At 40.9% G+C, this 25,481-nt stretch overlaps 1 protein-coding gene across 2 annotated transcripts in view; it reads left to right on the forward strand.

Moving 5' to 3' along the window:
- The first annotated feature begins 4,799 nt into the window (after positions 1–4,799).
- The window catches only part of DDR2 (discoidin domain receptor tyrosine kinase 2), a 158,600-nt gene continuing 137,918 nt past the window's right edge, over positions 4,800–25,481 (forward strand). The window contains exon 1 of one of the 2 annotated variants that reach the window (XM_023190360.2): positions 4,800–4,966. The gene's annotated coding sequence lies outside the window, so the exon portion shown is untranslated. The remainder of the gene's footprint in view (positions 4,967–25,481) is intronic. The other variant, XM_023190361.2, reaches the window with a different exon arrangement.

Consider the following 25,481-nt stretch of genomic DNA (forward strand, 5'->3'; position numbering starts at 1 on the left):
ATAAAATTGTTGTGAGTGTTAAATGAAATAATAAATATAGAGTTCTTATCACAGTGTCTGGTATACGGTGTCAGAAGTTTTATATGTCAAAAGTTCTGCTGTATGTATCCTGAATCTCCCCTCCTACCATTTGTACTCAATAAATTATTCTTTCTGGATCTTATTTGATCTTCACAACTCCAGTGAATTGTCAGTTCATATTGTCCCCCATTTTACAATTAGAAAAGTGAATGACTTGTTCAAGGTGACTCTGCCCCCTAGGGGTTTGTAATTGGATCATTTTCCATGAAAGTCTCTGACAGGAGAACACCACCTAGTAGTGTGCAGGGTTAGGACCCAGATGATAAAGTGAACAATCTCATAGAGTTAAAATTATCTTTGAAAGATCTTTAAATCACTCATAAGATAGTATAAATACTTCTGTGGATGACTTCATAGGATAATTCTTAAAGACACTAAGATTCGAGAATCATGTGGTAAATTCAGGAAGAAACTAAAAGCAAGTCTATATGCAGCTGTCTGAACATTCAGACTATTTTGCTTTTTAGAAAACCAAGGTGTTTCTATTGTCTACAAGAGTTCCATCGTACTGATTTTTAAAGACTATTAATCCTTTTTGCCTTAATATATGTCATTGGATTTGTCTATTATGGATAGATCAACCGGTAACAGGGAGTCTTAAGAGTTAGGTTCTAATATTGGAGGCCAGGCACGGTGGCTCATGCCTGTAATCCTAGCACTGTGGGAAGCCGAGGCGGGTGGCTCACTTGAAGTCAGTGATTTGAGACCAGCCTGGCCAACATGGTGAAACCTCGTCTCTACTAAAAATACAAAAATTTGCTGGGCATGGTGGTGTGCGTCTGTAATCCCAGCTACTCGGGAGGCTGAGGTAGGAGAATCGCTTGAACATGGGAGACAGAGATTGCTGTGAGCCAAGTACATGCCACTGCACTCCAGCCTGGGTGACAAGAGTGAAACTCTGTCTCAAAAAAAAAAAAAAAAAAAAAGAAAAAAAAAAGAATTAGGTTATAAAATTAGTGCTTAAGTTAAATGTGTGCAGAATATAACTCCGACATACACAATATTCTCTGGTTTTGTGTTAGTAAGGCATAATTTCTTTAAAATTGATGGATTGTCATGCTTGGCTAATTATTGGTGTAACAGACAATTTTGGGGTGTCTTCTAATGTATGACATCCCTTTTCTGAGCATTGACTCATGTATGCATATGAGCCCTTGGAGCTATATTCATATTATATGATCCATTGCCCTCTACAGTTTAGAGATAGAGGATGCACATAAGAAACACATTTGACCAGTAAAATTCTCCATCCCAGTATTTAAGAATTGGACTCCCATAATATCTGTCATTCTCTCATGATCGCTTGAAGTAAGAAGAGATAAATTTGAGAGCTAAGGCACTGTTACAGGTGCCTATTATAACTGCCTATAATACTATGTGAAAAGAAGCAGAAAAGGCTGGTTTGCTGAAAAAGAATGGGCTAAAGCAGAATGAGCAGCAGTAAGCAGAGGAGAGAGAGAGAGACAGGAAATGAATGAGAGAGAGAAGAAATAAGAGAACGAGGAGAGGAGAAGCAAAGAGGAGAGGAAAGAAGAGAAGAGAGGAGGAAAGGAGAAGAGAAGACAGGACAGGAGAGAAGAAAAACCTGTTGACTAAGTTACTGGTGGTGGTTAATTTGTGGCTTAAATTCCTTGTGAAGTTAAATGTACCATGTGGGTTTGGTTTCTGCGAATATCCATGTATCCTTTTAAGGTATGTGTGTGTTTCTCAAACTAAGTTAGGTTAATTCATTTTACTTTCATCCTTCATTTTATGTCCTGAGACATCACAAAAGCATCCAGCTCATAGCTATTTAGAGACAGAAATATTATAGTTATTTCAATGCTCAACTTTTGTATTTACTTGAACCTTGGTTTGTAGACTAGAAAAGGCCTCGAAAAGTCATCTTGCACATCTTACTTCTAATTAACACTGCATCTTGACCATTCCTGATAGATCTGTCCTATTTTTAGTAAAATCCCAGTAATGGAATTCTATATTGTTTTTTCAGTCATTTGTTTTCAGTGTAAAACAGTCCTCATAATGAGAATACATTACTTCCTATGGAACATAAATAATTCTGAATACAATGACTCAAATTTCCCAAGCCAGACCAACCAGGGGGTAAAATCTGTTCACAGAAGAGTAATAAAATGGTATTTCTCCACATCTTTTCCCACAATATTAGGAATTCCAGTCTTACTCAAAACTCTACCAAATAGTTCTGGGAGTTCCCAGGAAATTTCTTTGTGTGTTCCATGGGTTAGTCCCTTCAGCTTTGAAGTTAGCATTTGCCGTTTTCTTACTTTAAAGCTCTGGCTTCCCACAGCAATGGCTGGTGTCAAGGCTGAACACTGGTTGTCACTCAACCAGAGTTGTCTCCAAAAACTGAGGCTTCAGTCTAATGAATCCTCCTCATGCTTTAAATATCCCTCAAATATTTTAGTAAAATATCACTTTCAGATTTTCCTTGCTCTTTTCTTTGTAGAACCTTCTTCCTAGAGTTCGAGATTAGACCCCAGATTTGACTGAGAACAGCCTGAGTGATGGAGATGGTGTTTTGAGTGATTGATAGACATGATATTTTCCTTTGAGCTACTCCTTACTATTGACATAGCTCAGTTGTCCTTGGGACTTTTATCCCTTGGTCCTATGTTCAGTGACTTCTTCCCCAGAAGTGTCCTGGTCTATATACAAATAGACTCTTGACTGCCTAGTCTGTCTCAGACAAACCCTGGTGTATCTGGGTTTTGCAGTCTACATCACTGGCTCAGTCCTGGCTCAATTAAGACTATAACTTGAGTCCTAATTATACTTACACAGAAAAAAACAGTCTCACCTATGGAGTAGAACCACCTTAAAATGAAAAAGGAAAACACATACCTGTATCTACAGGCCCTGTCCTTTATCAGGCTCTGTCTGGTTTTATGAAGTTGTTACTGTTTTCCACATTTGACCTATAGTATCACCAAATCTGTGAAATCACAGATTGTATTTTTGGTACATTCTTTATAGTAATGCCAAAGAGGTGAACTACTATTGGCATAGACATTTGAGAAGGATTTCTAGTTGTCTCTGGCAAGCACCCAGTAAAGTGCCTGATAAGAGACCAACACATATTTATTGAGTCAAGCTGCATGTCCTGGCCTGACTCACCCTCAGACCTGACTTCAGATGCTGTAAGTTATTTGAAGAGTCTTCTTAATTAGTTGATATCTGCGGTGTCTTTTCTCTTCATAAAATAACCCTAGTTCTATTTTTTCTCTAAGGTCTTGCTTGCTACCTTTAATCATTTCCATGGCTGCCCTCTGAACCAATCCCATGTTCTCTGTGTCCTTTTCTGTAACAGCTGTGAGGCACAGATATTAACAGCTGCTGCTTTCTGACCCTCAGACTGGTGCTGAGCTTATGAGACTCTTAGGGACTTAACACTGACTCAACACTGGCTCTCAGTTTCATGGCCACCCTCATTGTTTGTGTGTGTGCCTTTCCGTTCCCCTTGTGAAATATCTCCTGCCCCTAACTTACTATGGGAATGTTCCTCCATGATCTCTTTCCAGCCTCCCTTTCCTGTTTGCTCACTTCTTTTCTTGCTCATCTTGAGACCATGCAATCCCAGATTAACTACAAACAGAGAAGAGCTGGTGATAGCTCCAGAGCCCAGAGAAAGGAGGTCTCTTTATGAGAGGGCTGGCTCTCAAAGGTAAGCTCGCTCTTCTTAACCTGCCTTTTGCCATCTACTGCCCTCTTTGGATCTCCTGCTCCTGGGTCCCTGCTTGCCCTGCATTCTCCATACTCACGGAGAATCAGGACCTCCAGAACAGCCCAGCATAGGCTTGGTCAGGAATGATCCAGGCTCTGAAGGGTTAAGGCTGGAGCCTGGATGGATGGAGAGGGTTATTAGTTATCGTTTGGAGAGTGGAGTGAAGGCTCCTCCCCTGTTGCCTACCCGCCCCTTTCACATGATCTCTGACCATGGCTGTGGAAGCGGGCAGAAGATAAAGGAGGGAAAAAAAAGTTCACAAAATAATTTAGAAAGTCCTTATAAATGCTTGTGTTTTCATTTAGCAGCATGAATCCAGGACAGCAACAGACCCTCAGAGGCAGCAGCCAACTGGGAATTGAGTGGAAAAAAATAGGAATCCTGGATTCTGGCACTTTCCAGTTTTTTTTTTTTTTTTTTTTTTTTTTTTTTTTGGTGGGGGAAGCAGTGGTGGCAAGCGATTAAATCAAGTCTTTCAAGGGAGAGCTCAGCTCTAGGCTTTCATGGTCAAAATACTAAAGGTCAGCTCCGCGTGTGTGTCCCAACTGTCCCAGAAACTTCAACTCGAAGAAATCCCAAACTTTAAGTTGTGCTTATAGCTTCAGCTCAAGTAAGAAAAATGAGGTGTGGGGTAGGTGGCCGGGGGGATCACAGGATGAGGATCAAGTCTTAAATGGAGGGGAAGGAAGAGGAGATGGATATGAGTGGGAATAAGGCAGAAGGGAGCTGTGTCTTTAAGTCTGTCCTATGGTTATACATGTTTTTTCTTCTATGAATGGGTTTTGCTGTAAATTATAGCTTTGCCCATAGTCCCTTGGGTCAAAAGAAATAGCCTCCAAACAGAAAACAGCTCTGATTGGTGACTTTCCTTCTTCCCTCCCCAACCCCCTTCCTAATTGAAACCAAATGTGCAATATATTGGATGCTGGGATCCCTGGCGCTTTCCCAGGAATCCTCAGAATGTGAGGTTTCTCTCAAAGGCATCTTGCATCAGCCTGTGGATGTATGCCTACCACCAGGCTCCTTCACCAGCAAAGTGGAAAAAGAAGCGTTTCACAACAAATTCTTCTTTCTGGGTTGGGGAAACGCAGTGGATTATAGCTCTGTTTTCTTCTTTCCAAAACTGTGCACCCCTGGATGAAAGTAAGTTATGTGGGTCTTTTTTCTTTATTATTTTTTCTTGTTTGAAACTGAAAGCTCCGCATATACTTCTTTTGGTGTTTCAGGAAAAGTTTTAAAAAGGAAACAGAAAGGCGTTTTTCAGTCAGACAAGGAAGGGAACGGAATGAGGCACCACAGACTTGAGAAATCAGATCCCATGTTTTTGGGGGTCTGGATTTATGCTATGAAGGGAAGAATAAAGATCACTAATAACCTAAGAAGGCCGAAGCAAAATAAATGAATCCATAGCAGCTGCAGGATACGATAAACAGCGTTAGCAGAGCTGAAATTGTTGGCAGGCAAGACAGGCCGATTGCAGAGTTAGTTTCAGGATGAAGAAGGCAGAGGAAGAGAGCTAAGTTTTCAGACATTTAGTAGTGGTGTTAGAAGGTCCTGAGTTTTGGAGATAATGTAGACCAAGCACTTTTTGTTTTTCAGGGGAGTTGCTGATTTACTTGTGGAAGGGTAACTTTGGATGAGGGGTGGCTTCCCCCTGAGATTTGGGGTGGCTAGGTGGAGGTTGGGTGCATGGAGGATTTTTCAGTTGTGACGATGAAATACAGCTTCCCAGACTCATCTCCTCACTGGCTCTTGGTGTCTTTTCCTTTGTTATGAAATGACTTGGGGCTGTTTTCATTTGGGACCTCTGAGTCCTGGCCTAGGTTCAAAAGTCCCATCCAAAGGGAAAGACAACTGTTTCCAGTGGCTGAAACTCTCAGACCAGCCATTTGAGGCAAGAGTTCGTCCTGTTCAAGCCAGTAGGGGATTCAGCACCATTTTGCCGATTGTTGGCTTCCTACAACCCAGAGTTGAGAGTCCTGAAAAGGGCCTTGGGCCTCTCATCTGACCCCCTCACTCCACAGATGTAAAAAATGATAGGAAGGGGACCGACCTGTTGGAATCCCACAGTACATCTATAGCGGAGCTGAAAATGAAATTGAGATTCTCTCCACTGCTAGTCCGGTGTTCTTTCCACTCCATACCTCTGCTTTCATTTCCTTTTAAAGGCTTATTCTGCCTGAGACAATAGAGGCAGTATGATGAGCAAGTCACCACGAGGACATTAATTATCAGTAATAGAGAGGATGCCAATGGCAGCTCATCAGCTAATGATGTCTATGGTTATATTTGTGTGTGTGTGTGTGTGTAAAATAAAAAGAAGCTAACTTCTTAGTATTTTCTACGCACCAGACTCAAAATAATACATAATTCATGCTCAGAGCTTTTCATACATAATTTGATTGAGTTCTCACAGCTGTGTAAGGTATTATTTCTATCTTACATGTAAGGACATTAATGCTTAGAGAAGTGAAATGAGTTGCTCAAGGAAATGTAGCTAATACATTTGAAACTCATGTATATCCGACTCTAAAATCTATGCTTGGAATCACTATTCAATGATACTCTCCTCATCTCCCTTGCATTTGGTTACTTTTGAGGTCAAATTCCGTATTTCACCGGGTGCTCAGGAGGTGAAGGTGTCAAGCTACGGAGCAGTATGGATTCTCTCTCGGAGGCCACTCCTGCACTTGGCTGAACATTTATCGGGATATCAGATGTGAGTTGATTTCTGGGTCTTTGGTATATTCCTACCTTCGTTATGCAAAGCGTCTGGGACTTAGAGTCAGAAGATTCAGGATAAGTTCTGGCTGTACTGGTTACTACTTAGCAAAGTTGCTTTGCCTTTCCACACCCTGACTTCTATATTTATTATATGGGAACAATGGCAGTACCTTTCAGTGTTATTGCTTTAAGAGGTATTGGATGTGTATGCATGCTGAAGGCTATCAAGGGCTTACTGGTATCAGCTCTTGTGATTAGGATCAGTAAACATCAGAACATCTTGTGAGGAAGACCCTGTGGTGCTGGGTCTGGCAGTCGGTGCTGACGCTGGTGGGAGGGCAGATGGATTTGGATGTGTGTGAAACTCTGAAATAGGTGGCCTCAGCCTTAGTGCCCATCTCCTTTGAATGGAAGCAGGCCCTCCTCCCTCCCAGGGGAATACTCCTGAGGGCTCTGTCTTAACTTCTCTTCTGCTGGCCTGGTTTGCTGTGATTCCTCACCCAAAGCAGCACAGGCTGAAGGACACTGTGCTTGGTGAAGCATCCCCTGTCTCTGAAAAGGAAGGGTTTAGTCAGGACCAGTCTCCTGATTGCTCCTCATACGAGACTCACATTTGAGGAGCTTCATATCTAGCTGAGGGCAGATCCTTGACCCAGGACCTTCTTGTCACTGGCACATCTCCCTTCATCTTTTCTCTGGCATTCCCTATTCTGTGCCTGCAGTCAGAAGGGAGGCTACTGCTCCTGGGGTGGGGGTGGAGAGCCAGCCTGCAGTGGGGAGGCCCCAGCCTCCATTTCAGGGTAAGATCCATTTGCTTTAGAAACCTTAAATGTAAGGGAAGTGGGGAAGGTGTTTCCAGAATGCCTTTCACTTAGATTCCTCAACACTCTCCATGTCCAAGCACAGAACCTTATCACCTGCTTATTCTCCCCTAGCCACTCTGTGAACTCCCTCTTTTCTTCCCTTCCTGTATAATCGCTCCCCAGTCTTGAAGTCATATGAATTCTCGATCACACACAGTGAATTTACTTCAAACCTTTCCATGTATTTTCATTTTTAATAGACACATGAAAAAATTAGAGTGGCCACCCTCCATACATTCGTGTCACACCATTTTCAATTCGCATGAGCTCTCAGATATCCTTCCTAAGCTCCTTTAAAAGATCTGCTTTCAGGCACTTCACATCACCCTCACCTCAAACACACAATCCAAACACACGTCTCGCAGGCATCCAGAAAGCAAACACACGTCTAAAAGCGGACCTCCACAGACATGCTAACATTCTTGTGCCAGCTCACATAAATGGTGACCTGTCCGCAACACAGACACACTGGACTCTTTATACCTCTTGCCCCGTTTGAAGCTGTGCAACATATGAATTGATCAACTCTGTCCCAACAATGACTACTCAGTCCAGAAATGTGTCCAGCATCCCCAGGCATCCCAGAGCTTCTCTGAATGCAGCAACCATCCATAGTGAGGACTGCTCACCAGGAAATTAGAAACCCCAGGTAGACCTTAAAAGATTTTCAGACCAATCAAATCAGAATATCTGAGGTTGGAGATTGGGAATCAGTACTTTGAACTGCTCCCCAGGTGATTCTGATGTGAAACAGAGTTAAGTACTTCTGAAGATAAATCTCTAACTGTGTTGTCTTTGGCAATTCAATTTTATTCCATTTGATTTAATTCTATTCGTCAAAGATTTATTAACACTGTGCTAATAACATAGTTTAGTAAAGGAGCTGAGACGTCCAGATACCTGTCAAGGATGTTTATTGGAGCATCAATCACCTAGTGGCTAAAGTGATGGTGTCTGTAAACTTTTTCTCTTTTAATTATATTTGTATACATTTAAATATGTTATTCTTAATCTGCATTATCCACATATGATTTGGCTAAAAATAATTCTCTTATTTTCTAATTGTTTTGCGTAGAAATACTTGATGTTTCCTAATGCTATAAAACCCCAGCATTTGGCAAATTACGTACTTATTACTAGCTGGAATCTTACTTTGGCTTTGAAATGCTGAACAAGGTCAGTTTTGAGCCAGCCCAAGAGTCGCTAAGGCCTAGAAGGGCAATGCAAAGGTAGAGGAGTTCTAAACATGGGTTCGGACTTACTACAGAGCTCCTGAGTTTAGCTGGGCTTCTCTTGGAAATTGGATATTGTCTGTAATGGATCCACTCATTGACTCATCTGTGACTTGTATTTTGTGCCTAAAGGAACCCCACAAAAATCTGTGAGGGGCCCTTTGGATCTATAGCTCCGAGGTTAGTGCTGGCTGGTGCTCTGTAGTATGAGAAAGAGGGAGAGGGCATGTGATAAATAGAACTTCAGATGCGTCATGTAGTGAAAAGAACAGGTAGTGCGGCTCTGGTCCCACCCCCGTCATTTTCTAGGGTTTCGATCTCAGAGAAGTTTTTTTAACTTCACTGGTCCTCAATTTCCTCATGAATTTTATCCTCTTCATTTGAGTTTAGATCAGGTAATGTATAGGAAACTGGAAAGCACCGTACCTGTGAGGATAGTAGGTGTGGATGCCCTTTGGGACATATTTCACAGGTAGCTAAACCCGCAAAGTTTGCTGCAATGCAAGATAATCCTTAGGGCCTTAATGGCTTAGGTTGCCAAAATAAATTGAGATGGGAGATGGATTAAAAATGAGGGCAAATAATCTAGCATTTTTGCATTTTTTCCTTTTAAAATTTGAATGCTCTTATGAATCCAAAAAACATGAAACAATACAAATCTCAGTGAACTCTCATGTCTAAGATAGTTTTCACTGATTTTATTTTTCTCTTAAATAGTAGTGATTTTAAAAAAATCACAGGTATATTTTTTATCTATTAAAAATGTCATAGCATCCTGGTAAACTCTGTCATAATTTTGTTTTTGCTGTATTGATTTATTTACTCCTCAGTAAATAGTTATTGCATGCCTATTCTCTGTTGGACACTGTTCTATATTTTGTGATGAACAAACCCCACGAAGTTATGAGCATTTATAAGCATTCATTGCTTTAGGTTCTAGGGAGTATAATATGAATTTGGCTGTACAAAACTTGATTTAGAAAATTGGTATCCACACTGGATTAATAAAATTTAGCTTTTAAAGTTTGCTGAACTATAATTTAAAAATAATACAGAAATAGTTATTAGATGGTGATTATCAGTGGAGCCAGGTGTTATGCCATAAATAGGACCCCAAATTTTATATTTTTTATAATTTTTAAAAAGTATAGAGCAACTTTAGCTTTATAGAAAAACTGAGAACAAAATGCAGAGTTCTCATGAATTCCTTCTACCCTTTGCACAATTTCCCTACTACTACAACCTTGTATTAGTATTATGTTTTATTTGCTATTAATTACTCAATATGTATTTATTAAACATAACAAAATAATAAATTTATTATTTATGCCCTATTTGTTATTATGAAAATAATAAGTCATATTGCTGCCTCTCAAGCTGTTTATAATGTTATGTAGCTATAGTTTGAGGTTTCTCATTTATTAGAAAAAAATTTTTCTGTGCACTTAGTGCGTGCCTTATTCAGTGCTAGGGCTTAACACAATATCTGGACATAGTAGACATTTAATAAAACATCTACTGAATATATAAACAAGTGAAATGAAGGATCCAGAAGTAAAAGACATAATTCTTGTCCTTAGGAACTTAGAAACAACAGACACATACAGCAGTGACTAGAGAAAATTTCAGAAACACATAAAATATGATTAAATCTCTGATAAAGGAGACACTGGTATAGGCAAATGAGGCATAAAGCCATTACCAAGAGTCCCATCCTCTTTTTCCTTGTTTTTGGGACTGTACTTTTTTTTTTTTTTGAGATGGAATCTCGCTCTGTCGCCCAGGCTGGAGTGCAATGGTGCGATCTTGGCTCACCACAACCTCTGCCTCCTGGGTTCAAGTGATTCTCCTGCCTCAGCCTCCCGAGTAGCTGGGATTACAGGCGCCTGCCACCACGCCCAGCAAATGTTTGTATTTTTAGTCGAGACTGGGTTTCACCATGTTGGCCAGGCTGGTCTTGAACTCCTGACCTCAGGTGATCCACCTGCCTCGGCCTCCCAAAGTGTTGGGATTACAGGCGGGAGCCACTGCGCTCGGCCTGGGACTGTACTTCTTATCACCATTGTCTTTGTTGCCATGGTCTTCATTATTATCATAATTATGGCTATCATTCTATGTCTAAATCCAAGCATTAAAGAATAAACTCCCATATCCCCATGGTAAGGTTGGAGAAGTGGGTGCAAGTGCATCTATGTGTGTTTTTGGCAATTTTAAAGTACAGTCACACCAATATATGCCACTTCCATTTCTTGCTGGAAGTAAAATGAGTGACTACTTGGGCTTTGTAAAAGAAAATCGCACTTCAGAAGTCCTCGTGGGAGCCTTACCAAAATGCCTTGCAGTACTGTAACTTCTCAGAGGCATGTAAAAGTTAGAGGATTGGTGAAGTTTTCAAAGGCTACTGGCACTTGTCCTTCAGGATGAACCCTCTTGAGATGCAGGGGAACAAATCGACCTCAATAAGAGAGTAGAGGGAGCTAAATTCACTCAAGAATAGCAGTCTGTTCCTCAGATAGATGCAGTCGTAATTTTAGAATGTGTGCATAACAGAGAGTTTAAAATGGACATAGTAATGCTAAAATAGTATCAATGAAAATTAAAAATAAGTTCTAATCCCAATCAAAATTCTAGCAAGTTATTTTGTGGATATCAACAAACTGATTCTTTTTTTTTTTTTTTTCTTTTTCTATTTTTGAGATGGAGTCTTGCTCTGTCACCCAGAGTGGAGTGCAGTGGCACAATCTCTGCTCACTGCAACCTCCACCTCCCGGGTTCAAGTGATTATCCTGTCTCAGCCTCTTGAGTCGCTGGGATTACAGACGTGCACCACCATGACTGGCCTCAACAAACTGATCCTAAAATTTATATAGAGAGATTAAAAGATCAGATTAGCCACTGCAATACTAAATGAGAACAAAGTCAAAGGACTGATAGTACTTGACTTCAAGACTTACTGTAAAGCTCTGGTAATCAATGCTGATTTGCTTTAATGCGACCACCAGAGCAAATGCCAGAGAAAAGGCAAGTAAGCAAGGTAAAAAGAAACTTTATTAGCTAGCCAATGTGAAGAAGGAAAGGGGGGAGGTTCACCGGTCTCTGGTGGCGGAGGCCGAGGCAGTCGCTCTGGGCGTTCCAGGGGGCAGTTCCTACGTCCCGCCTATGAGGAGGGGCCAAGGAAGTTCACACAGCGGGCCTGCCGGGAGCGGCTTTTATGTCTTGGGCCTCAGGGTGGGAGGGCAGTGGGCAGGACATAGGCGGGTCAGGGGCCGGGTGGTAGGCGCTGCCAAGTAGGTTTCGGTTTCCCTGGTCGGACGTCAGGTGGCGCCTGCCCAGTCGGCCTATGTATCCTCCCAGGCGCAGGAAAGTTGGTGATGAAGAACCCGGAAATGCACCATCTTCCTCCCTTTGTTCTTTTGTTCCCCTCCTCCCTCCGTCCAGACAAATACATCGTGGTGTTGGTGAAAAAATAAACAAATAGATCAACAAAACAGAATAGAGAGCCCAAATAGACCCATATAATGTAGCCAACTGTTCCTTGACAAAGAAGCAGAGGCAATCTGATGGAGAAAAGGTAGTATTTTCAACAAATGGTGCTGGAACAACTGGACATCCACATGCAAAAATAATGAATCTTAGGTACAAACCTTACATCCTTCACAAAAGCAACTCAAAGTGGATCATAGACCAAAATGTAAATGCAAAACAATGAAACTCATAGAAAATAACATAGGAAAAAATCTCAGTAATCTTGGGTATTGTGATGACTTTTAGATACAGCACCAAAGGCACTATCTGTGAAAGAAATCACTGATTAGCTGGACTTCATTAAAACTGTAAACTTCTGCTTTATGAAAGACAATGTCAAGAGAATGACAATACAAACCATCAGTTGAGAGAAAATGCAGATGGTCCTGATTTAAAATGGTTCAACTTATGATTTTTCAACTTCATGACAGTGCAAAAGTGATACTCATTCAGTAGAAATAGTACTCCGAATTTTGAATTTCTCTGGACAAAACTATGGAAACAGTAAAAACTATTCAAGGTTGCCAGGGATTAGGAGTGAGGGAAGGCTAAATGGAACAGAGAGGATTTTTAGTGTAGTGAAACTGTTCCGTGGTTACTAGAGTGGGGGATGTATGTCATTATACCTTTGTCAAAACCCATAGAATGTATAAAATGTACAACACTGAGAGTGAAGCCTAATGCAAACAATGTACTTTGGGTAAAAATGATTTTTTTTAAAATTTGAGATGGAGTCTTGCTCTGTCACCCAGGCTGGAGTGCAGTGGCATGATCTCGGCTCACTGCAACCTCTGCCTCCTGGGTTCAAGCGATTCTCCTGCCTCAGCCTCCTGAGTAGCTGGGACTACAGGTGCGTGCCATCACGCCCAGCTAATTTTTGTATTTTTAGTAGAGACGGGGTTTCGCCATGTTAGTCAGGCTGATTTCTAACTCCTGATCTCGTGATCTGCCCCTCTCGGCCTCCCAAAGTGCTGGGATTACAGGTGTGAGCCACTGCGCCTGGCCGAAAATGATGTGTTGATATCACACATGATTAGGTTTATTGATAGGCTTATTGATTGTAATGAATGTGCCAATGTCGTGAGGGATGTCAATAGTGAGGGAGGTTTTATAGCAGAGGACAAGGGTGTATATGGGAACAATCTGTACTTTCTACTTAATTTTGCTGGGAACCTAGAACTGCTGTAAAAGAATTAGAGTTTAATTTAAAAAATCTGCCCAGTCTCCAAATTCTAGCACTTTGATTCCATCTTGGCTACTTCTTTCTTATTTGAAGGCAGTCATCGTAATATAGTTATAATCATGAGCATCTGTATTTTAAAATGATTGATTTTGTTTTTCAGATAAGTACCCTAAACTTAAATGATATTATTTTATTTATTAAAGCTACCTGAGGCAGAAATGTTTCAAATTCTTGAGAAAGACTAATTCAATAGGTTAATAGCAGATATATAGGTATTTTTGTGTCATACCCTTCAAATTATAATAACTATCACTTAAAGAATAGCCATTTGTTTTGTTTGTTTGTTTGTTTGTTTTTACAGACAGTATCTCACTCTGTTGCCCAGGCTGGAGTGCAGGGTGCAATCATGGCTCACTACAGCCTGTACCTCCTGGGCTCAAGTGATCCTTCCACCTCAGCCCCTCAACTAACTGGGACTATATGTGCGCACTACCACAGCTGCGTAACTGTTTTGTGTTTTTGTAGAGATGTGATTTCACTATGTTGCTCAGGCTGGTCTCAAACTCCTGGGCTCAAGCGATCCTCCCACCTTTGCTTCTCAAAATGCTAAGATTACAAACATGAGCCACTGGACCCACCCTCATTGTGTTGTTTTAACTACAACTTGGTATGGTAGAAAGAGTGATGGGCCAAGGGTTAATAGGGTGAGATTCTAATTTTAACTTTGCCACCTATGAGGAGTGGGACTTTGTGCAACAATGTTTTAAATCTTTCGGCGTTTAAATTTTTCTCATCTGTAAAGGACAATATACAATTTCTACATTTTCTGGTTCAATTATGCTAATTGCTGTCCTGTCAGCACACACACCCCCATATTCACTTTCACAGATAAGACTTGAGTCACTATGATCTTCACCCTAGTTGTCATCCTGTCCCCATACTCTCTGAATATGCTCCTCTCTCCTCTCATTTTAGCCAAATACCACTCTTCTTGAAGGCCAGCTTAAGTTTCAGATCCTCCATCCATCCCAGATCTTAACTTCTTGGAATCCCTCGTTCTTTTGGTCAGTATCACTTAGTTTAGCAAAGACTATGTCTTAGGTGATCGCTCTAACTCACCTTATAGCATTAACCTGTAAGTGATTACTTACCAAACTCTCACTGTATATTAGATTAAGGACTTATTTTGTATGCCTGGCACAGTGCTTATTTGTTGTTGGAAAAAATTTTAGAGGGCAGTAATTGAAATGTCATACACTATAGTGTTTGAGGATGGAAAAGAGCTCAATAAGTTTCTATTAATTGGTTATGCCGTTAAGATCAGCATCTAAAGAGAGCTAGGTCATGGAAAAAAAGTGGCTTAAGTACTGGACTTGCTATCAGAAGTACTGGACTTACATCTTGATTCTTATGATTTGTGAACATTGTAGAAATATACTAATGTCTTGTGAGTACAGATAAGGAGGAACAGATAAGCTCATGTGAAAACTCGGTTTGTATTGGGCCTATATTATATACAGGGCTATTTTATTTTATTTTTTGTTTTATTTATATTTATTTATTTATTTCTGAGACAGAGTCTCACCTTGTCACCCAGGCTAGAGTACAGTGGCGTGATCTCGGCTCACTGCAACCTCTGCCTCCTAGGTTGAAGCCATTCTCCATCCTCCTGCCTCAGCCTCCCGAGTAGCTGGGATTGCAAGCATGGGCCACCATGCCCAGCTAATTTTCTATTTTTTTTAGTAGATATGGGGTTTCTCCATGTTGATTAGTCTGGTCTTGAACTCCCAACCTCAGGTGATCTGCCTGCCTTGGCCTCCCAAAGTGTTGGGATTACAGGTGTGAGCTACCACGCCCAGCCTGTTTTATTTTATTTTAACAAGTAATAGAAGGTGGTTATTCCAGAAGGGTTTCAGAATACTACCCCAGATTTGGTTTCTCCTGGTTTGACTACAGGCAGTGCTGGTGTCTTTCTCTTGATCATACTCCTTTCCTCATGGGTGTGTTCAGTCCTCTGATAATAGAAGTGCTTGCCTTTAACCTTTCCCTCTCTCACCGAGTGTTCTCTCTTTTCTAAAATACCTTTCATTTGTTAAAGCTTTTAAAAAATCTTTATTTGAACATTCAGTGTTATGTAAAAAACAAATTAACTGCTACTTAATACCATGTTTGGAGGTGAAAAATTTTCTAAGCCTTTTGCTCAGCCATTTATTACCAAAGGGGTATCAAGCTTGGATGTCAATCTAGGATGTAAATTCTAGACCTATACAATTCCTTCAAGGGTGTCTGAAAAGTTGCTTTCTAATCCTTTTGCTGTATTTTGGTGGCAAGCTTTGTTTTCACAGTTTAAAGAGGATTGATAGTCTTCCTATTGTCTCTCCTTCACAACTTTCTGAAGTTCACTCACCTGTTTCACTTTCATGACTTAAAGTACCAGATTCTTCTGCCCCTTTCATAGATCCACCGGCGCCCCCCATGCTCCAGAAAAATGGAGCTACACTGTGCCTTTCCCTGAGCTGTAGAAAGTTCCACCTCTAGGTTCCCAGGTGCTTCTCATCATCATTTTTCAATTGATTGAGTTGCCAACGTCTACAAAATATATTCTAACAAAAATGCTCAGAATGTCTGATGTTGACCTACCTACACAGGTAAACTTTAATGACTCTGCATTTCTCTTTCACTGCTGGCCTCATGCCTTTTGCAGAAGTAATATAGGAAAGAAGAAGAGCACTTAAATAGGGCAGAAGATCTAATTTTCTTTTTCTTTCTGGAGATGTTGTCTCGCTCTGTCACCCAGGCTGGAGTGCAGAGGCTCGGTCTTGACTCACCGTAATCTCTGCCTCCTGGGCTCAGGTGATTCTCCTGCCTCAGCCTTCCGAGTAGCTGGGATTACAGGCACCCACCACCATGCCCAGCTAATTTTTGTATTTTCAATAGAGACGAGGCTTTGCTGTGTTGGCTAGTCTGGTCTCGAACTCCTGACCTCAGGTGATCCACCTGCCTCGGCCTCCCAAAGTGCTGGGATTACAGGTGTGAGCCACTGCACCTGGCCAGAATATCTAATTTTCTAACTTACAACGTACTTGAATATTGAAAGGAATTTCATACTTTTAGAACTAAGCCCTCATTTGGTTTGGGTAGGATTAGGGCAAGGAGAAGTCTGGGAAGGAGTTCTTGGGTAGTTAAACTGGAAAAAGAGAGTCTGGCACATTCAGAATGGTTCCATATTTGTTACCCGCAGACTGTACATAAGAAATGAGACCTGGCTTTTAAGAGATATGATGCCTGTGAAAACCTGGGATACACTTGCGACTGGCTTTACCCAAAAGTGTTTAGGACTCTAGTAGGGACACCTCCAGTTCCTTTTGGAAATAAGCTAATATTTGGTTTCCAAAAATGTATTGAAGTAGTCTTCATGAGAAAAATAGAAAATAGAAATGTTATTGAATGTTCTTGCACCTAATGCTACTTTTTAGCATTTTTAAAAATAGTGAAGTACATGTTGGGGTGGGAGTGGAGAAGAGACTTTAATATTTCTGTATCTGAAGCCTCTGTAAGGTCTTAATCCAGCCCTCCATAGGAACATAAGCAATAATTGTCATCCACAACTTGTTCCTAAATATACTCACAGTTTCTCAGAGCTATTGAGAGAAGTACTATGATGCTAATTTAAAAATATTTTCAAATCCATCTGTATGATGACGAAGTTATTATAGTTACAAATGCATGATTCAGCAATAGGCATTAGGAAAACATATCCACCAGACAGCCTGATGATCATGGTGTATGACACTTTCTTCTGAATACATGCAGGTTAGATGAAAGTGTTGACAAAGGATTGAGATATCTAGATCCACATCAAGTACTTTTTTTTTTTTCTTTTTTTTAGACAGAGTCTTGCTCTGTCACCCAGGTTGGAGTGCAATGGCACACTTGGCTCACTGCAACCTCTACCTCCCAGGTTCAAGTGATTCTCCTGCCTCAGCCTCCTGAATAGCTGGGATTTCAGGCATGTACCACCACGCCTGGCTATTTTTGTATTTTTAGTAGAGAGGGGGTGTCACTATGTTGGCCAGGCTGGTCTCAAACTCCTGACCTCAGGTAATCCGCCCGCCTTGGCCTCCAAAAGTGTTGGGATTGCAGGTGTGAGACACGGTGCCTTGCCATTGTTTACTTTTATAAGCAGTCTCACTACTGGATGGCCAAAGGAAATGAAATAAGTATGTCAAAGAGATACGTGCACTCCCAGATTTATTGCAGCATTATTCACAATAGTTGAGATATGGAATCAACTTAAGTGTCTATCAATGAATGAATGGATAAAGAAAGTGCAGTGCATACACACAATGCAATACTATTCAGCTTTAAAAAAGAAGGAAATCCTGTCATTTGTGACAACATGAATGAACTTGGAGGACATTATGTTAAGTGAAATAAGCCGGCATAGAAAGACAAATACCACATAATATCATCTGTATGTGGGGTGTAAGGGAGTAGAACTCATAGAAACTGAGAGGAAAATGGTGGTTTCTAGAGGCTGGGCGAGGTAGGGTGGGAAGATTAGAGAGATGTTAGTCAGAGGTAGCAAAATTTCAGTTAGACTGTAGGAACAAATTTAAGACATTTATTGTACATCATGGTGACTACAGTTAATAGCAATAAACTGTATCCTTGAAAATTTCGGAGAGAGTAATTTTTAAGTGTTCTCATTACAACAGAATAAGTATATGAGATAATGCATATGTTAAATAGTGTGATTTAGCCATTTCACAATGTAGACATATATCAAAGCATCATGTTGTGTGCTGTAAATATATACAGCTTTTACTTGTCAATTTAAAAATATTTTTTAAAATTATAAAAAAGAAATGTACGGTCTAGGCCTCACACCAGGCCTACTCAATCAGTATCTGTATGTAAATATTAGAATTTAAAAAGTAAAATGAGATAAAACAAAACTAAAAAACAAAAGGAATTCAATTTCCACCTGCACCATTAACCACACTTCTTTTTTTTTTTTTTTTTTTGAGACGGAGTTGCACTCTTGTTACCCAGGTTGGAGTGCAATGGCACGATCTCTGCTCACTGAAATCTCCGCCTCCTGGATTCAAGTGGTTCTCCAGCCTCAGCCTCCCAAGTAGCTGAGATTACAGGCACCCACCACCACACCTGGCTAATTTTTGCATTTTTGGTAGAGATGAGGTTTCACTATATTGGCCAGGCTGCTCTCGAACTCCTGACCTCAGGTGATCTGCTCACCTGGGCCTCCCAAAGTGCTGGGATTACAGGCATGAGTGCCCAGCGAACCACACTTCTTAAGGCTAGATAAATAAATAGGTTTAAGTGTAGAGCAAATGGTGTTTCACTTGCAAAGAAGAGGATCTTTTGGTCCTCTCCTTTCCCCAACCGCAAATAATGACTTTGCTATTGGCGATGAAGGGTGGGTCGGGAAGGGAAGTTTGTGAAGCAATGGCCGAGGGCCTTATTGAACAGGCATGCTGCAGGGGTGGCTTGGTCATAAGTTGCTGATAAAGCAGATTCTCTGTCACTCATCCCTGGTGAACAGGTGGGGACTGCCTTCTTCAAGAGAGACAGGTGATAATAGAAGAGTAGACAACCCTGAACAAACTTTACCTGAGGATTGTCCCTTTTGGTATTACTCAAACTTGAACATGGGCATGTTTTATAGGGAATTTTTTTTCAGCTCTTTGGGTGATCTATTATTAGGATCTTATTAAAATATGTATAATTTTAAAACTAGGTATACACTACTTATGCTTATAGTTCTCATGCAACTCTAGAGCCAAAACAAATTTATAAATGAAATCAACTATATCTGAGCAGACCTTGGGATTTGAGAGAGAAAAATGAATCAAATATAACTATGAAACCCAATAAGATGTAAATTATTTTAATGTGATAGATAATATGGTTTTGTTGAAACTAATCACTAGTGTGGAACTTAAAGATAGACACAGTAGAACCATGTATCCTCAGGGTCTGGTCTGTGTTTAAATGTGTTATTTAGATGTATTAATACTCATGCAAAACATGCCTGTTAGCGTAAGTACGTTGAACAAATTGTTGTTAATAGCTTTGAGGGTTCATAAGTTCTGGAAAGTAAGATCTCAACCAAAACTCTGTACTAAGCAATCATCGGATGTCAGTTTCAATGAGGTATCATTTGATAATTTGTTAAATTGTCTACTCACTTGAAGGTGGGGTTAGCATTGTGTTGATATTAAAATTGGTACTCAGTGGATATCTAATCCATTTACTAACAGAATCAGGGACAGAACCATTCTTCTTTGTGTATTTATGCCTCAAGTTTCTGCTTATAAGCTGGTATGTGTTGGTATGTAAGAAGCCAGAGTCCCCATGGCACATCTGCTCACAGCGTGAAGATGGCATTGAATCCTATGGCTTAGTAGATTAAACTGCCTCATGCCATGCAACGACTTAGTTTTCCCAACATTTCCTCTATTTCCAGATTGATCCTTGACTTCATCTGGCTTTCATTTGGCATTTGTGCAAGTGTAAACACAAATGAAAAGTCAGGCAGTGAAATTGCATGATGGTTACTTCCTTTTTTTTTTCTTTTTCTTTTTTTTTGAGACGGTGTCTTGCTCTGTCGCCCAGGCTGGAGTGCAGTGGCCGGATCTCAGCTCACTACAAGCTCCGCCTCTGGGGTTTATGCCATTCTCCTGCCTCAGCGTCCCAAGTAGCTGGGACTACAGGCGCCCGCCACCTCGCCAGGCTAGTTTTTTTGTATATTTTAGTAGAGACGGGGTTTCACCGTGTTAGCCAGGATGGTCTCGATTTCCTGACCTCGTGATCCGCCTGTCTCGGCCTCCCAAAGTGCTGGGATTACAGTCTTGAGCCACCGCTCCCGGCCCTGATGGTTACTTCTTGTATAAAATGTTAAATTATAATCAAAGGCACAAAATTTTAAAAATCCTAGAACTCTTGTGGACTGCAAGATATTTGTCCTTTGAGACATACTGCTTTAAAATTAAATTTAGGCTCCACGGTTCTCAGGAAAACTTTTCTCATCCGCGGTCTTTCCTTTAAGTTCCATTAATAATTAAAAATGACAGTTGTGATGACTTCTGAGTAATGAGTGTTTATTATGCTCCAAAATTTAAGTTAAGCACTTTACATATGTAGTCTCATGAAAACCTGATAATTGGTGTGAAGTGAGAGCTTTGGCTATTTTACATGTGAGGACATAAGACACCAAGAAAAGGTCAATCACATGACAAGTAAGTGACAGCAGCAGAATTTGAAACTGTATCTTTCTCATTGCAACATCCAAGCCTTACCCACTAAAGCACCTTCTTATGTCTCCATTTCACATTGTGAATATCTGTTTTACTGCAACTAGGCACAACTGCTCTACAATTATCCTCATACATTCCTGTCTTCCACTGGGCCAGTGGCTCTCAATCTTTAATATGCATCAGAATCACCTGGAGTGCTTTTTAAAAAATGCAGGTCCCAGACGCTGCTCCATACTTACTAAATAAGAAAGTTTCTGTGCAAATGTCCAGGAGGCCTGCAACTTTTAAAACAGCATCCCTCAGGTGATTCTGTTGCAGGTGTCTGTCTGATCACATTTTGTGTAAAACAGCATTAGACTGTGGATGCCTCAAGAACCATGGCTTTTAAAAAAATCCATCCTTATATCTCAAGGACTTGCTCACTAAATGCTTGTCAGATAAGTAAAAGAATGAATGAAGGGGCAATTGTCAAGAAAGATGTGTTCTTGGGAAGAATATGCTTTTGGCCAGACCCTTGGAAAATTTAGAGACGCATGTTTAAATATCACTTATAATATACTCGGTCTAGACTCTCCTTCCTGGAGGCCAAGTATGGCAAAGAGCCGATGAGAGGGTGGTAGAAAGTACAAATCCATCTGTATATATATAAGAAAATGAAAATGCTCCGGACCATCCAGGATGAGATAGAATAAATTTTCTCTTGCTTTTATAAAACTAAAGTCAGTTGAACTAGAAATATTTAAATGCACTTGAGGCCCAGAAGGAGATTTGTTTCCTTAAAGTTTTGTGGACCTGACATTTTCTACTTAACTCACAGCTCTAAGGTCAATATGGATTTGTTACCAGAAAAGGGTCCCAATCCACACACCAAGAGAGGGTTCTTAGACCTCACGCGAGAAAGAGTTCTGGGCAAGTCTATAGAGTAAAGTGAAAGCAAGTTTATTAGAGAATGAAAGAAACAAAAGAACGGCTACTCCATAGGCAGAGCAGTGGCATGGGCTGCTCAGTTGGGTATACTTATAGTTATTTCTTGATTATATGCTAAATAAGGGGTGGATTATTCATGGTTTTCCCTTTTCTGGAAAAGGGGCAGGGATTTCCCTCGGAACTGAGGATCCCTCCCCTTTTTAGACTATATGAGGTAACTTCCAGATGTTGACATGGCATTTGTAAAGTGTGATAGCGCTGGTGGGAGTGTCTTTTAGCATGTTAATGCATTATAATTTGTGTCTAATGAGCAGTGAGGACGACCAGAGGTCACTTGTATCACCATCTTGGTTTTGGTGGGACTTGGTAGGCTTCTTTACTGCATCCTGTTTTATCAGTAGGGTCTTTGTGATCTGTATGTATTTTGTGCCAACCTCCTGTCTCATCCTGTGACTAAGAATGCCTTAACCTCCTGGGAATGCAGCCCAGCAGGTCTCAGTCTCATTTTACCCAACCCCTATTCAAGATGGAGTCACTCTGGTTCAAATGCGTCTGATAGAGTCATTCCTATATTTAGCAAGAGTTTTTTAGTTTTTTTTTTTTTTTTTTGAGTACTTACTAAGAAGCTTGTATTTAATAAGACATAGTCCTTTCCCTTTCTGAGTTTATTTTCAGTTAGAAAATTCAGGGAGCAGTAAAAGAGCAATGCAAGTAAATGGGGGGATACTTGTTCAGAATCTGCAAATGTAAGAGTGCATGGAAGGGTTTGTATAGCCAGGGGACTGGTGCTGGATGCTGCAAATTGAATAAGAATTGGAATAAATTGGATAGCCAGGAAGCAAAGAGCAGTGGAACAGATGCTTGGCAGTCAGATTGCTTATGGCTGGCTGGTTCAGTTAACAGTAAGGACAGGAGCCTAGGGTGGTGTGATATTTGCCTTGGGGAGCATAGAGAAATAACATTGCATAGATATGTTTTCTGACATTAAATAGAGCTTTGGATGTTGTGGAATTTTGAACATTTCCTTTATATGAAAGCCGGTTAATTGCAGGGGAGAACAAATCAAGTCAGGGAGACCCACTGGAAGGCTGCTTTCTCAGAACAAGGAGCACTGAGGAAAAAATTAAAAACAAATAAACATAAAAAGAAGGTTGCTTTTGGTAGTCCACTGTTTAGACCAGGGTGGTGGAGTGCAGAAAGAAAAGCCAGAGGGATGTGGAAGGACAAGATGGCATGACCACGAATGGTGGCAGAAGCAGCGTGGAATGAGCACATCAGCTGGTGTGGAACGTATGAAAACAAAAACACTCATTTTCTCACCAGAACCCTTAGTAGGAGACAGTACCTTAAGCTTATAGTGAGGATTCCAAATTGAAATTTCTCAGTAACTGTTTCACCCTTTGTTGCTGGCAGATCAGATGGTGCTGGAAGAGACTAGGACTATTTGTTGCTTCTTCTGTCTCTCATCACTCTCCGACCTCATCCCACAGTGAGGACCACTCACTAGTGATATTTCTGCTTGAGACCTACACAGGAAGTCTTGCTAATGAGACTTAGGCACTGTTTCCCAAAGTGCCATTCTTGGAAATATGTGGGTTTGTAAGTAGATTACAAGGTCACAGTTCCATGGTCAAATTAGTTCAAAAAATATTGTTAGAGAATTAAGCAAGTTTCTTTACTGCAGGACGTCCCACAGTCTTTAATATGGTAATCGACATTTTGACTATCCAAGAGAGGGCAAGCTTAGAGCACTCCACAAACTTTTTGGATCATGGAGCTCTTTTTAAAAGAAGCACCTTGAAAGAAGAGGATGACACAGCATATATTTAAAGAAATTAGGGACTAGAAAGTTTGTCTCTTGCACTAGAGGTTGGTAGTGTCATTGCAAAAAAACAAGAGTTGGGATTTGGGTCCAGGCTTTACCACTAACTGGTGATCTGGGGTAAGTCATTGAATGTCTCTGAGGTTCAGTTTTCCCAGGGGTTATGTTCATTGTAAATGAACTCTTCAACTCCTTTCAAAAGCCTGTCTTCATACTCAAAAAGGAAAATAATCTGCACTTTCTCTACTCTGCAGTAACTCTGGTGGTGGAGGCAGTGGTAGGAAAAGAGAGGGTAGAGGGGACAGTGACAAGAAGATGAAGAAGATACGGTCTGAACCCCTTTGCTGATTCAACTGTTGGGCCCAGTTACAGTGCTGGGCTGATGTAACAAAGATAGATGAAGTTTGCAGTGTGTTCTCAGGCTTCTCTGAATCCAGCCACATCATGTGATATACAGCAACTAGTTCAGTTGCTAAGCAACACTAATTCCCAATGGTCACTTAATCCATCTAGTCTCAGTTCTGCTATTAAGAAGCTGTGAGGCCTTGGATAAATCAATTAACCCTCTGGGTTTGGGTTTCCTTCATCTGTAAAATAAGGAGGTTGGGTTAGGTCTGGGACCATTTTTAAGTTGACCCGAGTCTTACCTGAAAGAAGGTAAAGGAAACCCAGCTGTTCTCCTCTCACCCACCCCATGCAGGTGGCCCCCAACATTCCGTCTTCGCTCTTCTTCTCTTTCTTCCTCTTGGATCACTTAATCTGTCTCAGACTTTAATTATTGCATTTACGTAGTTGAAGTTCAAATGTGGATCTCTAAGACCAACTCCTCTCTTGAATGCCAAAGTCAAGGTGTGTCTACCTGTTTTCATTCTAAGGAAATCAAATTACTTATGTTTCAAACCAAACTCACAGTCTCCCCTTATAAACCAATTCCTTTTCCAGGTTAAAAATAAATAAATAAATAACTGGCCAGGTGCGGTGGCTCATGCCTGTAATCCCAACATTTTGGGAGGCCAAGGAAGGCAGATCACTTGAGGTCAGGAATTTGAGAACAGCCTGGCCAACATGGTGAAACCCCATCTCTACTAAAAATACAAAAATTAGCAGGGTGGAGTGGCGCCCACCTGTAATCTCAGCTACACAGGAGGCTGAAGCAGGAGAATCACTTGAACCTGGGAGGTGGAGGTTGCAATGAACCCAGATTGCACCACTGCACTCCAGCCTAGGCAACAGAGTGAGACTCCATATCAAAAATAAATACATAAATAAATAAATAACTATGTGCTCCTGATCACATGCAGCCCAGACACCCAGGCTTTTTGACTCCTTCCTTCTTCCCTCCTGTGGTAGTCACTGGTCAATTCTCAATTCTCTCCACATTATTATTATTATTATTATTATTATTATTATTATTATTATTAGAGACAGTCTTGCTCTGTTACCCTGGCTGGAGTGCAGTGGCTCGATCTCAGCTCACTGCAACCTTGGCCTTCCAGTTTCAAGTGATTCTCATGTCCCCGCCTCCCAAGCAGCTGAGATTACAGTGGATGTGCACCACCATGCCCAGCTAATTTTTGTATTTTTAGTAAAGACGTGTTTTCACCATGTTGGCCAGGGTGGTCTTGAACTTCTGGCCTCAAATGATCCACCTGCGTTGGCCTCCCAAAGTGCTGGGATTACAGGCATGAGCCATTGTGCCCAGCCCCTCTCTACATTATTATATGTCCACATTATTTGTTTCCCTTTCCTGATGTCATTATTGTACATAAGGCTTTCATTGGTTATCCTGTCCCAGGTCTCTCCTCCAAAGCACTCCACATGCCAGGTTCAGCCTCACAGAGCTTCTCTGAGCCTGCCATCCCACCTCTCCAAAGCCTTTCGTGGCTCTCTTGTGCTCACCCCTTGGTGGCATTCGGAGCCCTGCGTTTTCCCACCTCAATCATCTTCCAGCTTCCAGCTTTGTCTTCAATTACCTGTGTGTTCCTGTCCTCCCGCCAACTATTTATTAATCTTCTTATCCCATAACTTGCCTATTCAAATTGTTCCCTTTTCTTAGACTTTTGTCTGCATTCTTTCTACCTGACAAAATCCTAGTGATATTT

The sequence above is a fragment of the Piliocolobus tephrosceles genome, chromosome 1 (assembly GCF_002776525.5).
Source record: "Piliocolobus tephrosceles isolate RC106 chromosome 1, ASM277652v3, whole genome shotgun sequence".
Classification (NCBI taxonomy): domain Eukaryota; kingdom Metazoa; phylum Chordata; class Mammalia; order Primates; family Cercopithecidae; genus Piliocolobus; species Piliocolobus tephrosceles.